Source organism: Cervus canadensis, chromosome 7 (genome assembly GCF_019320065.1).
Source record: "Cervus canadensis isolate Bull #8, Minnesota chromosome 7, ASM1932006v1, whole genome shotgun sequence".
Taxonomy (NCBI): Eukaryota; Metazoa; Chordata; class Mammalia; order Artiodactyla; family Cervidae; genus Cervus; species Cervus canadensis.
This window is the reverse complement of record NC_057392.1, coordinates 32,868,060-32,887,252: the sequence shown is the minus strand read 5'-3', so window position 1 is coordinate 32,887,252 and position 19,193 is coordinate 32,868,060. Positions and strand designations below refer to the sequence as shown.

The 19,193-nt window shown below is 40.0% G+C and overlaps 1 long non-coding RNA gene across 2 annotated transcripts; it reads left to right on the top strand.

Moving 5' to 3' along the window:
- Positions 1-5,474: 5,474 nt before the first annotated feature.
- LOC122445526 lies at positions 5,475-10,137 on the top strand. 2 transcript variants are annotated; one of them, XR_006270552.1, is made up of 4 exons: positions 5,475-5,600; positions 6,488-6,490; positions 6,642-6,717; positions 9,901-10,137. It is a non-coding gene; the product is annotated as an uncharacterized LOC122445526 (long non-coding RNA). The 2 variants fall into 2 exon arrangements; XR_006270553.1 differs by lacking the exon at positions 9,901-10,137 and adding an exon at positions 7,729-7,779 and having other exon boundaries at positions 5,507-5,600; positions 6,488-6,717.
- Positions 10,138-19,193: the final 9,056 nt, after the last annotated feature.

Genomic DNA, 19,193 nt, shown 5'->3' with positions numbered 1-19,193 from the left:
ATCTCTTGTAATATTTTTTATTTTAAGGTCTGTTTTGTCTGATATGAGGATGCTACTCCAGCTTTCTTTTGCTTCCCATTTGCATGGAATGTATTTTTCCATCGTCTCACTTTCAGTCTATATGTGTCTTTAGGTCTTTATTTGGTTTCTTGTAGACAGCATATATGTGGGTCTTGGTTTTATATCCATTCTCCAGTCTGTGTCTTTTGGTTGGAGCATTTAATCCATTTACATTTAAAGTAATTGTTGATATATATGTTCCTATTGCCATTTTCTTAATTATTTGGGGTTGATTTTGTAGATCTTTCTTCTTCGCTTGTATTTCTTGACTATATAAAGCTGTTATATATAAAGCTCTGACTATATAAAGTTGTTATAAAGCTGGTTTGGTGGTACTGAATTCTCTTAACTTTAGCTTGTCTGAAAAACTTTTGATTTCTCCATAAATTTGAACGACATCCTTGCTGGGTACAGTAATCTTGGTTGTAGGTTTTTCCCTTTCAGTGCTTTAAATATATCCTGCCATTCCCTTCTGGCCTGCAGAGTTTCTGCTGAAAGATCAGCTGTTAAAGGTATGGGGTTTCGCTTGTATGTTACTTGTTGCTTCTCCCTTGCTGCTTTTAATATTCTTTCTTTGTGTTTAGTCTTTGTCAGTTTGTTTAGTATGTGTCTTGGCATATTTTTCCTTGGGTTTATCTTGTTTGGGACTTCTTGTGCCTCTTGGACTTGATCGACTATTTCCTTTTCCATGTTAAGGAAATTTAAAACTATAATCTCTTCAAAAATGTTCTCATACCATTTCTTTTTCTCTTCTTCTTCTGGGACGCCCTATAATTCAAATGTTGGTGTGTTTTATATTATCCCAGAGGTCTCTGAGACTGTCCTCAGTTCTCTTCATTCTTTTTACTTTATTCTTCTCTTCAGAAATTACTTCCACCAGTTTATCTTCCAGCTCACTGATTCATTCTTCTGCTTCAGCTATCCTGCTATTGATTCCTTCTAGAGTATTTTTAATTTCTGTAATTGTGTTGTTTGTCTCTATATGTTTATTCTTTAATTCTTCTAGGTCTTTATTAACTGATTCTTACATTTCTCCATTTTGTTTTCAAGGTCTTTGGTCATCTTTACTATCATTATTCTGAATTCTTTTTCAGGGAGTTTTTCTGTTTCCTCTTCATTTATTTGGACTTCTGTGTTTCTAGTTTGTTCCTTCATTTGTATAGTATTTCTCTGCCTCTTCTTTTTAGTCATACTGCCCCTGGGTTTCAGTTGTGGTTTTATTTCCACTTCTGCGTGTGGGTTGTTCACTGGGGTTTGCTTCTGAGGCTGCCCTGGAGGACTTGGATCTGCCCCAGTGAGGGCCAGGTGTGGAGGTGATGCAGCTGCCTGGGTCACAGGGGTTGTGGCAGCACCAGGTATTCAGGGGAGTTGGCAGCTAGGGCAGCAGGAAATATACTGCTCTAGAAGGGTATGGCAACAGTATTGGCCAATATGCTCCAGTGTTCTTACCTGGAGAAACCCCCTCCCTGACAGAGAAGCCTGGCAGGCCACAATCCACAGGGTCACAAAGAGCTGGACATGACCAAAGGGACCCTGCAAGACTTCTTCTGCCTGTGGCCGCCCTGCCCCTTGAGGGTTGAGCGTGAAGGTGGCCCAGCTGCTTGGCTTGCAGGGACATGGACTCCCTCCACCACAGGAGTTATGTTCCTATCAGAGTCTTTTTTCGAGCTTCTTGTAGCTGGGGATCAGAAGGCCTGTTTGGCCAGCCTTTTTCCATAGCCCTCGCCCTGGGACTGCTCCACAATCCCTAAACTCCAGCTCCCAGCTGCTGCCCCTTCTAGGAGACCTGCATTCCTGTCCAGGGTATGTATGGCTGCTGCAAGGATTGTCTGATTTTCCTTCCATTTAGGCGGCCACAGATGAGCTGTTTCACTCTCAGCCTTAAATGTTTCTCCTCTGACTCAGACAATTGCCCTGATGTAGGGATCGGACCCCTGCTTCAGTTCCCCCACCTGCTGAGGGCGGATGTAGTCCTAGAAATACTGCTTTTTTCCCCCCTAGCTCCTTCATCCAACCGAGTTTTGTGTGGTACCTTATTTTCTTTTTCCTGGTCAGGGACTCCTGTCTGCTCTCAGCTGCTGCTGCCTGCAGTTCTGTGTCTGAAGGTGTGTTCCTGATGTATCCACGGAGAGAGATGTCCTCCACATCCACCTGCTCCTCTGCCGTCCTATTCTCTCTCTCAAATGGATGCTTGTGAACTGTGGTGTTGGAGAAGACTCTTGAGAGTCCCTCAGACTGCAAGGAGATCCAACCAGTCCATCCTAAAGGAGATCAGTGCTGGGTGTTCATTGGAAGGACTGATGTTCAAGCTGAAGCTCCAATACTTTGGCCATCTGATGCAAAATACCCTGAAGCTGGGAAAGATTGAGGGCAGGAGAAGGGGATGACAGAGGATGAGATGGTTGGATGGCATCACCGACTCCATGGAAGTGAGTTTGAGTAAGCTACGGGAGTTGGTGATGGACAGGGAGGCCTGGCGTGCTGCAGTCCATGGGGTCGCGAAGAGTCGGACACAACTGGGCTGAACTGAACTGAAACGTATTCATAAAGGAAGCTGTTCCTACTTCTTAAACTATTTCAAGGCCATTTATACTAATAGTTAAAACATATATGGAAATGTTGTTCAAGTATAGTTAACAGGAGTGATGAGATAAAACTTTTTTCTTTCTAGTCTGACATATTTTCCAGATTTTCTATATCCACTATTTTATGATAAAGTCCAAATTACACTGAAAAATAAACATTAAAAATCAGAGGTCATGTAAAGGAAGGGACAATTTGGCAGGCAATAAATATGGTATATTCATCTGAGCATTATACTCTGTCTTAAGTCAAGGCCAAACCAAGACCTGTTGATTGTAAACATCAGTCATTTGGGTGAGATCAAAATCTTGCCTAGAAATAATTTTTTTAATATACATTTATTTATTTTAATTGGAGGCAGAATGGGGAACACATGTACACCTATGGCAGATTCATGTCAATGTATGGCAAAACCACTACAATATTGTAAAATAATTAGAAATAAATTTCAAGGAAAAAGATCTGTCACGTGATTTTATTGAAATAGCAAAGTATTAAGCACTGAAAACTCAAGTGTCACCCAAAGCTAATCTTCATCTAGTTTGTGATTTTGAACACAACATTTCATACCTTTGGGATTCACATAGAAAAAGAAGAAAGAATAGCTTCGGATCTCCAAGTTTCCTCCCTGCCTAAATAATACAATCCATGTTCAGGTAGACAGCTTCAAAATAAGCTTAGGAATCATCTTTCTCCACTTGAAAATCCAACCCTGGCAATGATCCTTGCTGCCCCTGGGAACTTGAAAGAAAAACTGTATCCCTTTGCTCACATACAGATAAAGACAATTCAGTCTTGCCTAGTGCATTAAAGATGAAAATAGTGACTCTTACACCCTCCTTCTCTTCCCCAGATTCTATCCTGATTTCCGTTTTTAGACTTTCACAGAAGAAAAAAAGAAAAAAATTATACATATATATATAAAGCTGGTCTTTTTCAAGTCTCCTGCTGCTCCTTTGTATGTTTTTAAACCCAGTGTTTTAGCAGAAGATGAGAATAGGTGCTCACTGCTGATGTAAATGGCAATGCCGTCATCACTCAGTCAACAGAAAATAGGAATACAAGGGTAATGAGGGGGAAGGGAGGGGCGGAGCCGTTCTAAGTGTTGGTGAAGTAGACGCTTGAAAATTATAAGCTCCTGGTGGTCAGACATCACACTCTCCACTTCTTTTTTAATCTCATGGTGCTGGCTTAGTGATCTCTCTCTTTTCTGAGTTGTGGTCTCATTACTCAAAGTCTTCATTTGGAAATGTCTCATAAAATATCAAGACAGGTCTTCTTTTGATGTCTTGATTTCTTGTAAAGTTTAGTTTTATTAGCTTTCAAGGTCTGGGTGCTTTGAGTCTTCTGCTAAATCAGAGAGATCTTAGGAGCTGGTGTTGTACTTTGTAGCTTTTCTGGTCCTTGGCTTGAACTTATGGGGGTTTTTTTGTCGATTTTCAATATAGATTTACGTCCTCTGACTGCCGAGTCGCTTCAGTTGTGTCCGACTCTGTGCGACCCCGTAGACGGCAGCCCACCAAGCTCCCCGTCCCTGGGATTCTCCAGGCAAAAATACTGGAGTGGGTTGCCATTTCCTTCTCCAATGCATGAAGGTGAAAAGGGAAAGTGAAGTCTCTCAGGTCGTGTTCGACTCCTAGCGACCCCGTGGACTGCAGCCTACCAGGCTCCTCCATCCATGGGATTCTCCAGGCAAGAGTACTGGAGTGGGGTGCCATTGCCTTCTCCATGTCCTCTGACTAGAGAGTGTTATTTACTCCATGTGGACTCACTTAAGGAGCTAAACTATGGCCTCCATGTTGCCAATTTCTTCATCCTACTACTTAATTAAAAATTCTTATGCTGCAAATTCAAGTGCACTTTTGTTACTTTTCCAACATCTCCTTTCCCTTCCTTCTTTTTATTACTTAGTTATCATTTTCCCCAAAATTCAGGTGAAAAATTCGCCTTCTCCAAAAGACTTCTAACATTAATTCTTTCTCATGTTTGCTATCACTTTAAATTTCAAGATTTGGTTTTTTTCCATTGCTGTTACCCAGTTTTGGAATGTTTCTTCTGTAATTCCACTTTGGTTCTAAATAGATTGTAAGGAGCAAAGTTCAGCCATTTCTTTCCTATTGTGGAGTATGCGATGACTGGCACATTGTAGTAGCTCAATAAAGGTTCGTTTCTTCCTTTTGTGGCAGCCTCAAAATTGCAGGCAGTCGAAACATTTTAAAATTACATTACTGAAGCTATTTTTGGTGGCGAGCTTGGCATTTAGGGATCTTTGCCACTCTACTGTGTTCATTAATTCAAAGTGGAGTGCTGTAAAGTGACAAGAATTCAGGGCATTTTTAAATCATAGGATGGAAAAACTATAGAAGATGGTAGAGATGGTACAATTACTCTAGCAGAGGGAGAATAGTACACTAAGAAAGGCTGAGACTTTCCCAAGGTCAGAATATAAACTCAAAAGAGGACACTTAAATCTAAATGGTCCCAGCAGAGTGTCCTTGTGACTTTTCCTTTGTACCTCTGCTCTTTCTTGGATCAATATATTTCCCGCCTCTGCCCCCAAACTGTTAAGGGGGTACCCTTGATGCTCCAGTCCTAATGTAGCTATGGAAGATTAACTTCCTCCTTCTCTTTTGAGTTCTAACTCTTCTGATAAAATATTCATGGCAGTTCTCCTTTTGTAGATCACCTTTAAAGCTTCTCAAGCTGGAGTATATGTGCCTCTGATGATTCATGGTATGGGGTAAAGTTATTTCTAAAGCCATAGGATAAACAAGGCACATCTTTCAGAAACTATTTTCATATTAAAGTGCAACTATTTTTTTTTTAATAAAGGGATTTTTTAAAATTTTCAAAGTTGTGGTTGCTACTTCTGGCTCTTCTGGGAATATGCATCCAGGCTGCCTTGAAGTTAGCAGAACTGAAGAAGAAAAGTTGAAGCAGAGACTGTAACAAAACAAGTGAGTTGAAAAAGCACCCACAATAGCAGTTTATGAAACTGTCTGTAATTATTGTAAAACTTGTGATTCAGCCTTGACTTTTTATCTGTCAGTCTTACACTTTGGGTTCCTTACTGGTTAGCAAAGTACTGAGCACAATGCATATCTGTTGCCTAATAAATGTAGATTACGTAAAGGATGACAAATAGTTATGGGGACTGTTTGTAGATGCAGAGTGCATACAGACTCTGCCTCAGGGAATATGAAGACCCAGATATGCCATAGTAGGTATCATGGGAATTGAGAAGGTACAGCACTTTGAGAATATTTTATATTCTACCAAATATTAGAAAAAAAAATTCCAGTCTACTTTGAGGAGTAATTTCATTTTAAATTGCTGATCTGAGAGAAAATAGATGGAAAGTTCAGTAAAATCTATAATGCACATCACATGAGTTTTAATAACAAAAAGTTTGATAACTTTTAAATGCGCATTGAAAAGTGAAAGTGAAGTCGCTCAGTTGTGTCCGACTCTGCGACCCCATGGACTGTAGCCTACCAGGATCCTCCGTCCATGGGATTTTCCAGGCAAGAGTACTGGAGTGGGTTGCCATTCCCTTCTCGAATTGAACCTGGATCTCCTGCATTACTGGCAGATTCTTTACCATCTGAGCCACCAGGAAAGCTCAGGAGGTATTAGTTAGCTTAACAGAAGTTCAGGGGACTCAGAGGCCCTGCACCTGATACAGACACTAGACTTGGCTTTTTTTTTTTTTTTAAACAGTGGATGTATGTGCTGGAGTCAACAAATTCGTGCGTCAGGTTACACAGGGCATGACTGTTCAGGTGACTACCGAGTTCTGTCAGTTGTTTGCCAATAAGCGTATTTATTTGTGTTTTCTCAACAGATGGTAAGGTACAACTGTGTTTTTCTCGATGGTATCAAAAAACCATAGTACTTAATTCCAACAGTTGTGAGGATGTCTCTTCTTAATTGTATGGAGAACCGGTGTCGTCATTTCAGCTGATTTTCTTCTGTATGAGATCTGGCTTCCCCCACAGGACTCACACCAGTCTCAACTCTGCCCCTGAACACAGCAGTTCCTTAAGAGTACTGCTCTCCTTCAGCGACGTACAGGTATGTAACCAGGAAACCTCATTCAAGCAAAACCTGCCTTTGCAAAATTTAATATATTTTAACTTATTTTAAAAGAAAAAAATCATCAGTATCAATATCACAGCTGTGCTTAGTGAACGAAATGATTCAGACTAGAAATGATTCATAAAGTGATTCAGGAAACGTAGAGATTGTGGTTACCCCCACGATGAGTGAGCGAGGGAGAGAATGAATGAACTCAAGCCCGCCCTGACCAGGCTTCACTCCACGTGCTATTTCTGAAGTGTTATCCAGAAGTGTAGCTTTATTTGAATTTTGGAAATGAGGAGTATTTTTATCGACCAACAAGCCCACGCTGCAGCTTCTTTACATCAAGTTCAAGTTTCAACAAACACTTCCCTAGATAGCATTTTGTAAGCTTACTCATTCTTTCTGCCAAAGGCAACAAAACAGGAGCATCTAACAGCTTTAATTGCTTTCAAATGCTTATGTAAGCACATGTGGAAGAATCTGGGAGAGGAGCTAAAATCACCTGTATTCCCTATTTTTCCTAAGGATTAGATCCTTCTGAAGGTTTAGGGTCTTTTAAAAAATAATGTATACTGCGTTATTATATTCAAAGGATAAATTGTATTCAATCACATCAATTGCATTCAAGAAAAACCAGAAATTCTATTAAAAACTAGGTAGTCAAGGTTAATCATGAAAATGAAATTTACAAAATTTCAACTTTATTTGATTGCTTCCTGAGACATAATTTAAACAAAGAAAAATTTTCAGGGCTTTTTGCATTATGAATTTACAAAATTCAAAAGCACAATTTTATGTATTAATTGGCCTCTTTCTGCATAATTATATTAATGTGGATAATGGTTCCACTCTCATAAAAACTGTGGTAATAACAATTTGAATACATGTTTCAATAAGTAAACAAAGGGAAAAAGGTACTTTTAACACAGCGGTGTAGTTGATGCTAGTAAAGTAATGCTCAAAATTCTCCAAGCCAGGCTTCAGCAATACATGAAACTTTAGCTTCCAGATGTTCAAGCTGGTTTTAGAAAAGGCAGAGGAACCAGAGATCAAATTGCCAACATCCACTGGATCATCGAAAAAGCAAGAGACTTCCAGAAAAACATCTATTTCTGCTTTATTAACTATGCCAAAGCCTTTGACTGTGTGGATCACAATAAACTGTGGAAAATTCTGAAAGAGATGGGAATACCAGACCACCTGACCTGCCTCTTGAGAAACCTGTATGCAGGTCAGGAAGCAACAGTTAGAACTGGACATGGAACAACAGACTGGTTCCAAATAGGAAAAGGAGTACATCAAGGCTGTATATTGTCACCCTGCTTATTTAACTTCTATGCAGAGTACATCATGAGAAATGCTGGACTAGAGGAAGCACAAGCTGGAATCAAGATTGCCGGGAGAAATATCAATAACCTCAGAAATGCAGACACCACCACCCTTATGGCAGAAAGTGAAGAAGAACTAAAGTGCCTCTTGATGAAAGTGAAAGAGGAGAGTGAAAAAGTTGGCTTAAAGCTCAACATTCAGAAAACTAAGATCATGGCATCCAGTCCCATCACTTCATGGCAAATAGATGGGGAAATAGTGGAAACAGTGGCAGACTTTATTTTTTTGGGCTCCAAAATCACTGCAGATGGTGATTGCAGCCATGAAATTAAAAGATGCTTGCTCCTTGGAAGGAACGTTATGACCAACCTAGACAGCATATTAAAAAGCAGAGACATTATTTTGTCAACAAAGATCCGTGTAGTCAAGGCTATGGTTTTTCCAGTGGTCATGTATATATGTGAGAGTTGGACTGTAAAGAAAGCTGAGCGCTGAAGAATGGATGCTTTTGAACTGTGGTGTTGGAAAAGACTCTTGAGAGTCCCTTGGACTGCAAGGAGATCCAACCAGTCCATCCTAAAGGAGTGTTCATTGGAAGGACTGATGTTGAAGCTGAAACTCCAACATTTTGGCCACCTGATGCAAAGAGCTGACTCATTGGAAAAAACCCTGATGCTGGGAAAGATTGAGGACAGGAGGAGAAGGGGACGACAGAGGATGAGATGGTTGGATGGCATCACCGACACAATGGACATGGGTTTGGGTGGACTTCAGGCATTGGTAATGGACAGGGAGGCCTGGAGTGCTGCAGTTCATGGGGTCGCAGAGTCGGACACTACTGAGCACCTGGATTGAACTGAACTGAGCCTAGAAAGATGGGGGTCCATGCTACCCCAGGGCAAAACACTTGGTAAAGCCTAGTGACAGAGGTGGTGGTGTTGATTACCTTTGGCAACTAATTTCAAGAAAGTATTGAGGTTTTCTTTTAAAATAGAAAAGGCAGGGATGTAAGTGGAAATGAAAAGAAATAGAGTCCAGAAATTCAAGACCTTGTTAGGATTGAAATGGTGACTCATTCTAGACACCAGTGCATAAGATACATCATTTAAGAAGGCTGTTTTCAATAAATTTAACACAGCCAGCCAGTTAAAATAACTCAGCACAAGAGCAGAAAGGTACTCACTTTTAAGTCAAGCCAGAGGAGCTAGGTAAAGGTATGAAAGTGAAAGTCACTCAGTCCTGTCCGACTCTTTGTGACCCCATGGACTGCAGCAGACCAGGCCTCCCTGTCCATCACCTACTCCGGAGCTTGCTCAAACTCATGTTCATCAAGTTGGTGATGCCATCCAACCATCTCATCCTCTGTTGTCCCCTTCTCCTTCTGCCTTCAATCTTTCCCAGCATCAGGGTCTTTTCCAAGGAGTCAGTTCTTCACATCAGGTGGCCATAGTATTGGAGTTTCAGCTTCAGCATCAGTCCTTCTGAATCCATGGGATTGTCCACATCAGAATACTGGAGTGGGTAGTCGTTCCCTTCTCCAGGGGATCTTCCCAACCCAGGGATCAAACCCAGGTCTCCCGCATTGCAGGAAGATTCTTTACCAGCTGAGCCACTAGGGAAGCCCTCATTTTACTCATAAGCTAGCAGTTATGGAGGTAAGATAGGGGTAAGAAAGCAATAAAATTTAAGGAATCTGAGAGCAGTGGTTTATGGCATGATGTGACTGTGAGCAAACAAAGAGTAAAAGTGTTGACTGTTTTAGAGTTTTATAAAAATCAAGAGTTTGATACAAAAATATTTGTGATTATTCAAAGCATAATAATCCTTAGTCTCCCAAACTTCAAGGGGCAGAAAACAGACTGAACGGGAAAGCCCTGAGAAACACTGGTCAAGGGACTCCCTCCCTGATTGTTGAGTTAGGACCCAATAAATGTGCATCCAGAGGTAAGTGGGGCCAGATTGCAGAATTGCCATCAGCCAGTGCAGGCTCTCTGTCCCCCATCTTTGCCTTTCCTCATGGCAGAGTTTCCTGATGTTATCCTGCCCCTGTTCCACCTCTGTGTATTGGAGGGAAACATCATTTCTGACTCCTCTTCGGAACTGTTTCTTTGACTTGCTTTCTGTTGCTTTTGCTATTATAATCATGCATAATGGCTTGCCTTAGAGAAACCTGCCCCTCTACCTCAGTGTTAAAGTGCCTTTGTTCAGAACCCTGTCTACCTATAGATGGCAGGAAGGAAGAAGTTACACATCCCCTGCCCCAGACTTGCCATTCTAGGAGATATTTCCAAGATTAACGGCCTTTCTACTTTGTTTCCTCCCTTCCCCTCAATCTCTTCTATAAAAGAGCCTGGCATCCAGACCCAGATAAGATGGTTATTTTAAGGCCTTAGTCTGCCATCCTCTGAGTCAGCCGCTGACACCAGGTTATGGTGAGGGAAAGTGCAGCATCTATTGTATTGGACATTCATCTCAATTTATTCAAATCTTATTTTATTCACAAAATATTAAAATCCTTAGATGCTAGAATATATTTTAAGGAACACCAAATAATCATGTCCAACTGAAACAGGAGGGAAGGGGGCAGGACACAACCTTTAGAAGAATAATATACCCCAAGGACATGACAAAAAACTGGCTAGAATCAACTAGGTCCAAGAAAGCAGAGGGTTTGACTTTCAGTGGACCCTGAGTTTCATTGTGTGTTCATTGCACACATTAACTGCTCAATGACACACCACCAGTACCATGACAGTTCTAAGGCTGACCATAAAAGGCTGAAAAGTGGGCAGTGGCCTGATTCTTGGAAATCTTCACCCCTTTTCCAACATAGTTGGAATAAACAGCGCTTGTTAGCCTATGAAATTACCCAGCTGAAAAAGACTAACCATGCAACATCTATATCTCCATTTCCTCCCTGTAAATAGGTTCATTAGTACTACTTTTCTGGATTTCATATTTATTAGTTAACATAAAGATGTTTGTTTTTCCTTTACTGATGATCTCGAAGGGTGGGCTTGGAGAAGGGAGGGAGACTCAAGAGGGAGCAGTTTTATGTATAATTATGACTGATTCGTGTTTTTTTTTTTAATGGCAGAAACCAATACAATGTTATAAAGCAATTATCCTCCAATTAAAACAAGAAAAGAAAACTGGCCATATTGTATTGTGGAGCCTCTTGCCTTCTGAGATGGCCCATGTTCCTTTCTATGGAATGTGTTTCTCCCAAGGCCATTCTCACCTTTTGAGAGGGATCACATTCTGTCTATGGAATGTATATCTCTCTGAATAAATCCACTTAACTATCACTTTGTCTCTCACTGATTTCTTCCTGCAATGAGTCATAAAAAACCTGGTCCTGAAGTCTCATTGAGTCCTGAGACCAGGTGTGTGATCTTAGTGAAGAGATCATGAGTTCAAGTCCCAAATCTGACTTGCATGGTTTCACAAAGACTTAAAATAATCCAAATTCTTAGATTTTATAATGTATTTTAAGGAACACCAAATTCTCATGTCCAAAGAGTTAAATATATATATCTATAATATAAGGAAATATTAATATATAAACAATAAGAATTTTAAAAGAATTCTAACTATAGTGATGAAATGGAAGGAGATAAACATCCTTACTGGAATAAGGCATACAGTGTATTGAAAGGAGACTAGAATAGTAGAGCTGAGTTGATTCTGCATTACTAGATACGTGACATCACATTTCATCTACTATAAGATGTGAATCTTCATTCCTTCACTCTGAAAAGCATCTTCAAATGGTTGTCAATCAGACTACAATCATGACATAGTTATCCTTGCCTGTGTACATGACCAAAACTTGATCACAGTTGGTTATTTGTTATGACATCAACTGAGCTGTGGACATTACTGAAAAACCCTATGTTGCTGTCTCTTTAAATTTTCACTATGATTTAAAGGTGAAAAGTTCTCATCTACCTAAAAAAGGAACAGAAGAAAGCCGTGGAGCATAAATTTGCTACTTGCAAAGCAAATATTTCCATTGGAAGGGTAAACCCATTCTACATTTTCTTGCAAAGCTGCAACCAAATGCTTTATGAGATTCTTGAAGAAATCCATGGTTGATGATGTGTGACTTTTTTTATTAATAGTATTGCCTATCATACACAAGAAAGAGTAAACATTAAAACTTGCAGAATAGATGTGTAGGGCATAGAGGAAGTTAGAAAGACAACTTCTGGGCATACAAGAAAATCTGTGTTCCCAAGGAAAATATCTGGTAGGAACACATGGATTATGATGATGATTTGAGAAGAGTTGGGCTCTAGATGGGAACGCATTTTAGGATTATCTTAATCACTCTATTTCATTTGTATGCCCTTTCTAATGAATGTCCCCAAACTTGATATTAAAGCTGCACTTTCCCGCCGCGCCATACAATCGGTTCTCACAAGCTATCTATCCCGTACACGGTATGTGCATATGTCAGACCCAATCTATCGATCCACCCCACCCACAACCCTTACCTCCTTGGTGTCCACACATCGGTTCTCTATGTCTGTCTCTGCTTCCCTGCAAACAGGTTCATCTGTAGTATTTTTCTCGATATTTTCTCATATATTCTCGATATACAATATTTGTTTTCTTTTTCTGACTTAGGAAATCATACCATCTGTTTGTAGGACATGCATTAAGTTAACCTTAAAGATACATGCCAATATATATTAGGTGCAGACAAATACTGTTCGATTTGATTTACATGAGATACCTAGAATAGTCAAATTCATAGTGTCAGAAAATATATCTGTAGACACCAGGGCCAAGGTGGATGTTGGTTTGGGAGGCTGGGGAGTTAGTGTTTAATGGGGACAGAGTTTCAGTTTAGCAAAGTGAAAAATTCAGGAGATGGATGATGGTGAGAATTGCACAAAAATGTGAATGTCCTTAGTGCCCCCAAACTGTACAGTCAAATATGGTTAAAATAGTATGTTTTATATCATGTGACTTTTACCATAATACACATTGTTTTTAAAAAGAAAGCTTCACCTTTCCTTAATTCAAATAAAGTGTTAATTTTGCAAAATTTATCTGAACTTTGGTTTCCTCTTGGTTAAAAGGGAGATAATAATGTTTCCCCCTCTTTGTCATAATTATTGTGAAGATTTAAGTGAAATAATGCACATAGAAATGTGTGCAAAGGAGCATAGGTGTAGTTATAATCACCATACACGCTAGGAAAACTAATCTCCTCCATTATTGGCAGATAAACAGCAAACAGTATTCATTAGTGGTGGGATTCTGGGCAGTGCCCTCTGCCTTCTCCTGAAATAAAAAGGACAAGAATGAATAAGAAATTAGATGGCTTGCCACAAAGGGATTACCTAAGTCATCCGTTTGTGTCGCCTACAGCTGCCCGTTTATTTGTTGTTAATACCAGAGACCTCTCAGCAGGAAGGGAGCACAAAATTAACAGGGAGGGAACGCTAGAAAAGGGCGAAGGGAAGCCTCCTGCTGGGCACCACTCACTCAGAGGCTCCTGTCACCTGAGCTGAACTTGAAGCTCCACAGGGCTGCTGATGGAGCCCCCGCCACACTCATGTACCCAGTGCGGAGTGCTGTTTCCAGGAAAAAGTCGGATTGTACTGACAACAGAATTGCCAATCTTACAGTCATTAATTTTACCCAAGTTTGGAATTCAATATGCTTTACTTTGCTCTATTTAATTTTTATTATTTTAAATATATACATGCTTTGAATTCTATCATACATTCAGGGAAGTACACAGATCTTAAGTGTACAGTGTAAGGAGTTGTCACGATGTGGTAATTATTACACAGATCAAGAAATTATTGATGCCAGAAACTAGCCTCTCTGCAGAATCAGATCTCAGAGACAGGAGTTTCAGTAAAGTAAAATAGAACCAACTAACTTTTGAACTGCGGTGTTGGAGAAGACTCTTGAGAGTCTCTTGGACTGCAAGGAGATCCAACCAGTCCATCCTAAAAGGAAATCAGTCCTGAATGTTCATTGGAAGGACTGATGCTGAAGCTGAAACTGCAATACTTTGGCCACTTGATGTGAAGAACTGACTCATTGCAAAAGACCCTGATGCTGGGAAAAATTGAAGGCAGGAGGAGAAGGGGATGACAGAGGGTGAGATGGTTAGATGGCATCACTGACTCAATGGACATGAGTTTGAGTAAACTCTGGGAATAGATGATGGACAGGGAGGCCTGGCGTGCTGCAGTCCATGGGGTTGCAAAGAGTTGGACACAACTGAGCGACTGAACTGAACGGAACTGAAAACAGAGCAGCGTTACTGCTTTACCAGGCAAAGGGGGACACAGTGGACTTGTGCCTCTCAAAACTGTGTGTCCCACCCAGGAGGATTTGGGGAGAAGTCTCACAGCAAGAGTTCAAAGATGGGCTTGCTGCTAAGGATCAGGGTGTGTGCAGGGCCTGCCCACCTTTAGTTTGGCTGGTCTCCTGAGGAGCATCTCTGGTTCTCAAGGCTATCAAACTGTGATCTTCTCTGGGATTAAGAACGACTCATCAAGTAGCTAACAACTTCTGTTGTTGGGGTTTCTGGTTCTGCAGAAGAGCTCAAAGGTACTGTTAAGTATCTCCCCTGAGGAGGAACCAGCACTCTGCCCCGAGGCTGCACTGTTGTTTCTTAGCGGCTCCTCACTTGTCTCTGCATCACCCCATGCTCTGATCAGCAGCTGTTTGAAAGGCTTCCGTGCCCAGAAACCCAGCAGCGTTCTGCTTGGTTTCCTTATCAGCAGCCCCCAAGCCTGCTCCTAGTCCTCAGCCTACCCTCATCCACAAAGCTTACCTCTACCTGGAATTTACCACCAGGAATTAATTTTGCTGGATGTTGAACTTTTACTTATATATACATGGAATCATGTCATAGGTTTTCTTTCCTGTGTGATTTCTTTCACTAAAATTTTAATTGTGAGACTCCAGTGGTTGCCTGTAGCCACATTTCACTGATTTCGTGTCTTGCTGCATTGTCACTGCATTGCATGACTTTCATGAGTTATTGACCCATTCTACTCTTGATGAACATTTGGGTTGTTCTCTGCCTTGGGCTATTATTACCATCTCTGTAAGATACATTCTCATAAAAGTCTTTTGTAAAGATATTTGCACTCATTTCTCTTGGGTATATTCCTAGGAATTGTTGGGTCATGGAGAGTGGGTATATGTTTAATGTCATGAAAAACGACAGTCTTGCAAAATCGCTGTAACTGTTGACTAAAAAAAATAGTCACAACTTAACAGTAGAGAGTGGTTTTATTTGGTGGGGATTTTTAGGACTTCAGATGTGGGATGCAGCATCTCAGGTAGCTCTGAGGAACTGCTCCGAGGAGGTGGGGGAGGGAGTCAGGTTATAAGAAGTTTGTAGCAGAGAGGCAGCCGGTTTGAACATTATAGACATATCACGGTAAGGAATTCAGTGCTCTTCTATGCCCAGGAAGATGCAAGGTATTGCTCTCCCTATTGGGGGCCCCCTAGGCTCAGAAATTAACATTTGGAGGCTGAAATTTTCTGATGGCTGTTACATTTTTGTTTATTGATATGAAAGGAGACATTTCATTTCACAGTCCCTCCCCATGTAAGAAATTTGACCATATTTGGGAGACATTTCATTACCATTTTTCTTGCCCCATGGTGCTGGGAGGATCATCCCAGATCAGGCAGAAGTTCTCACTGATATGTCACTCCAGTTGTTAATTTTCAAATTAGATCCATTGATACATAAGTATAGATTCTCTGTATCTTTTATCTTCTAACCTATTAGGATCCAGGAGATATTTCCCTTATTGCTTCTTCCCATACCTAGAATTACACTATTATAATTATTGATGGCATTCAAAACTATTTTTTTGATCAACTTTTTCAAGTCACCTGGTCACCATTACATTTGGAGGTCTGCTTACACACTGTCACAGACAACGACCTTATAAAATTGATATAAGTAATGTAGCTAGTAACATCTATAAAGTCATAGTGAAGCAGAGAGACAGAGACATAACAGTTTGGGAGCAAAGAGCAAATTAAAGAAATTTTTAGTATAATTAGTTGTAATCCAGTTGCAATAACTGTCAGGTCCATAGGCGAGCCAGCTGGAGAAGGCAAATCTTGGCAGGATCAGGCAGAGAGAAACAGAGAAATGTTATACCTTTGTTTACAAACACATACTTTACCAACTTGCTGTGGTCACAGCATAAGAGAAACAGGTTTACTGGAAAGCAGATTCAAGTTAGTACGCTTTCTAAAATCAAAGTTATAAATCATATTGATCAGTTCATTCAGTGCCATGTAATGGATTCCTGTTGATCTGCATGAAGTAATCAGGTTTCCTTTAGAGTTTATAATTTGTTGCCCAATTCAGTGGTGTGAAGGCTATCAGAAACACATTTGTTTAAAAGTTCTTTTCAATGAGTCTTCTTGAAAATCTTCATGTTGTTAGAGAAATGTAAAATTATGAGAGTCTATAAAGGACAAAACGCAAAATATCGTGGTTAAAGATTTGAGTACAATTCAAGTAGGAAACTTGGATATTTCTGCGATATATAACATTTTGGTATAATCACTAGAGTTGTGACTGGCAACATTATATCAGGACATATCAGATGTCAGGGATTTCATATAAATTTTTTTCATATATTACAACCTAAAGTTCACCTTCAATCACTTGACAATGTTCTTGGAATTGAAAATACCAAGTAAACTTAGTTTACCTTTTCTCTCTGAGCTGTCTCAGAGATGTTTCTTTGAAGCATCCATCCCAGTGTCAGCTGGAGGCAAAAAGAACTTTAGTTTGATTTTTATATTTGGAAAGTTTGTTAGAAATATCATAACGGCTTTAAAACACAATAGGATCATAAGTCACTGAAACAATACCTATTCATTTAACCAAAGTCACAAAAACCATTAAAAAAAAATATAGATCTTTTAAGGGCACAGAACCTCAGAAAATCTGTTATCAAAAGGAGCACTGCTAACAGAGATCAATCAAATTCCAGTCCTGCACTAGCTCTTTTAACAAACTCTATTTAGTTAACTTTAATCTAAATTGAGTTAATCCTGGCTATGCATAAAACTTTTTCCTCAGGGTTTCTTTCCACAATCTCTAATTACTTCCTCTATCTACCGTGTCTCTCAGTTCTCAACCAAATAAAATCAACCAGCTCATTCTTTCTTTTTTTTTTAAAATAAAAAGTAATTACATTTTTTATATTTTCTTTACTGAAGATATACATTTTATTTCTTATTGTACATTGGAATGTTGCTGTATTATTCCCAATGTTTAACTTCCTGTTTGAAATAAGAATCCACAACTCTGAAGACCATGACTCTTAGAAAAGCCAAAAGCATGCAATCTGAAATGTCTTTACATTAGCATTTCATAGATCAGTGACCATAAACACCAGTGATAATTTTTTAAAACTTATTTTTTTTTAATAAAGGACATCTCAGGTGATACCAAACACTTTCTTTAATATTGCCAATACCTTGTCGTGGTGATGGGGTTTGCATAAGTCAATGAAGCTATGAGCCACGCTGTGGCCAAGGTGGACAGGTCACAGTGAAGAGTTTTGACAGAACGTGGTCCACTGGAGGAGGGAATGGCAAACCACTCCAGTGTTCTTGCCGTGAGAACACAAAAACTCCATGAACAGTATTAAAAAGCAAAAAGACATGACACCGGAAGACGCCGCCCCGAGGGTGGAAGGAGTCCACTGTGCTACTGGGGAAGAGCGGAGGGCAATTACTAACAGCTCCAGAAAGAATGAAGCTGCCAGGCCTAAGCAGAAAGGACGCTCAGTGTGGATGTGACTGGTGGGGAGAGTAAAGTCCGATGCTGTAAGAACAATATTGCATAGGAGCCTGGAATGTTAGGTCCATGAATCAAGGCAAATTGGATGTGGTCAAACAGGAGATGGCAAGAGTGAACGTCTACATCTTAGGAATCAGTGAACTAAAATGGACTGGAATGGGCAAATTTAATTCAGATGAGCATTATATCTACTACTGTGGGCAAGAATCTCTTAGAAGAAATGGAGTAGCCCTTATAGTCAACGAAAGGGTCCTAAATGCAGTGCTTGGGTGCCATCTCAAAAATGAACGAGAATGATCTCAGTTCGTTTCCAACACAAACCATTCAACATCACAATGATGCAAGTCTATGCCCCAAACACTGATGCTGAAGAAGCTGAAATTGACCAGTACTTTTTAGAAGTAGAGATAGCTCATGTATAATGTGTACACAGACATAAACAGGCAAACTAGAGATCTCGTGGCTTTACCTAAAAGCTTAGCTGAGAATCAGGTGTTACAGTATAAACTGACTACAATCAATTGGAATACACTACGGTTGCTTGCTTAGATGTTTAAGGCTTACTATCTTTTAGGTTTGGCTGAGGGAGCATTTTCAGCGGTTTGGATTTAAAACTGCCACTTTTATTCCCTTTCTTTTGAAGTCTTGCCTTCTTGATCTAATTCAGGTCTTTGTGGCCTGTGTTTATATTTCTGGGTTTTAGACATTTGCAAGACAAAGATAGTTGTTTTTAGTTTTCCAAAGAACAGTTTTGTCACCTAAAGATATTAAAGCCAGTGACAAGATTTTTAATTAAATTGAAATTTATTTTACAAAGTCCTATGTTTTATAACGGGGCTTCCCTGGTGGCTCAGATGGTAAAGTGTCTGCCTACAGTGCAGGAGACCGGGGTTCGACCCCTGGGTCAGGAAGATCCTTTGGAGAAGGAAATGGCAACCCACTCCAGTACTCTTGCCTGGAAAATCCCATGGATGGAGGAGTTGCAGAGTCAGACTGAGCAACTTCACTCACTCACGTTCTATAATGTTAGAGTTTAATTCATTATGTCTTCAAAGGTTTGTATAAGGCATTCAACGAAGATCATTCTGAGTTTACAAATTAAACCAAAGCAGTATCACTACTCTATTTTTCTTAGTCCTTCCACTTTAGTTCCCAGTTTTTAATTATTTTTTATAAATCAGATAACTCTATTGGTTAGTACGTTCAGTTATTATTTCTTTAGGTTAGGTAGGTAGGTTTGGTCCCTCAGTCATGTCTGACTCTTGTGACCCCATGAACTGTAGCCCACGGGGTTCCCCTGTCCATGGGATTTTCC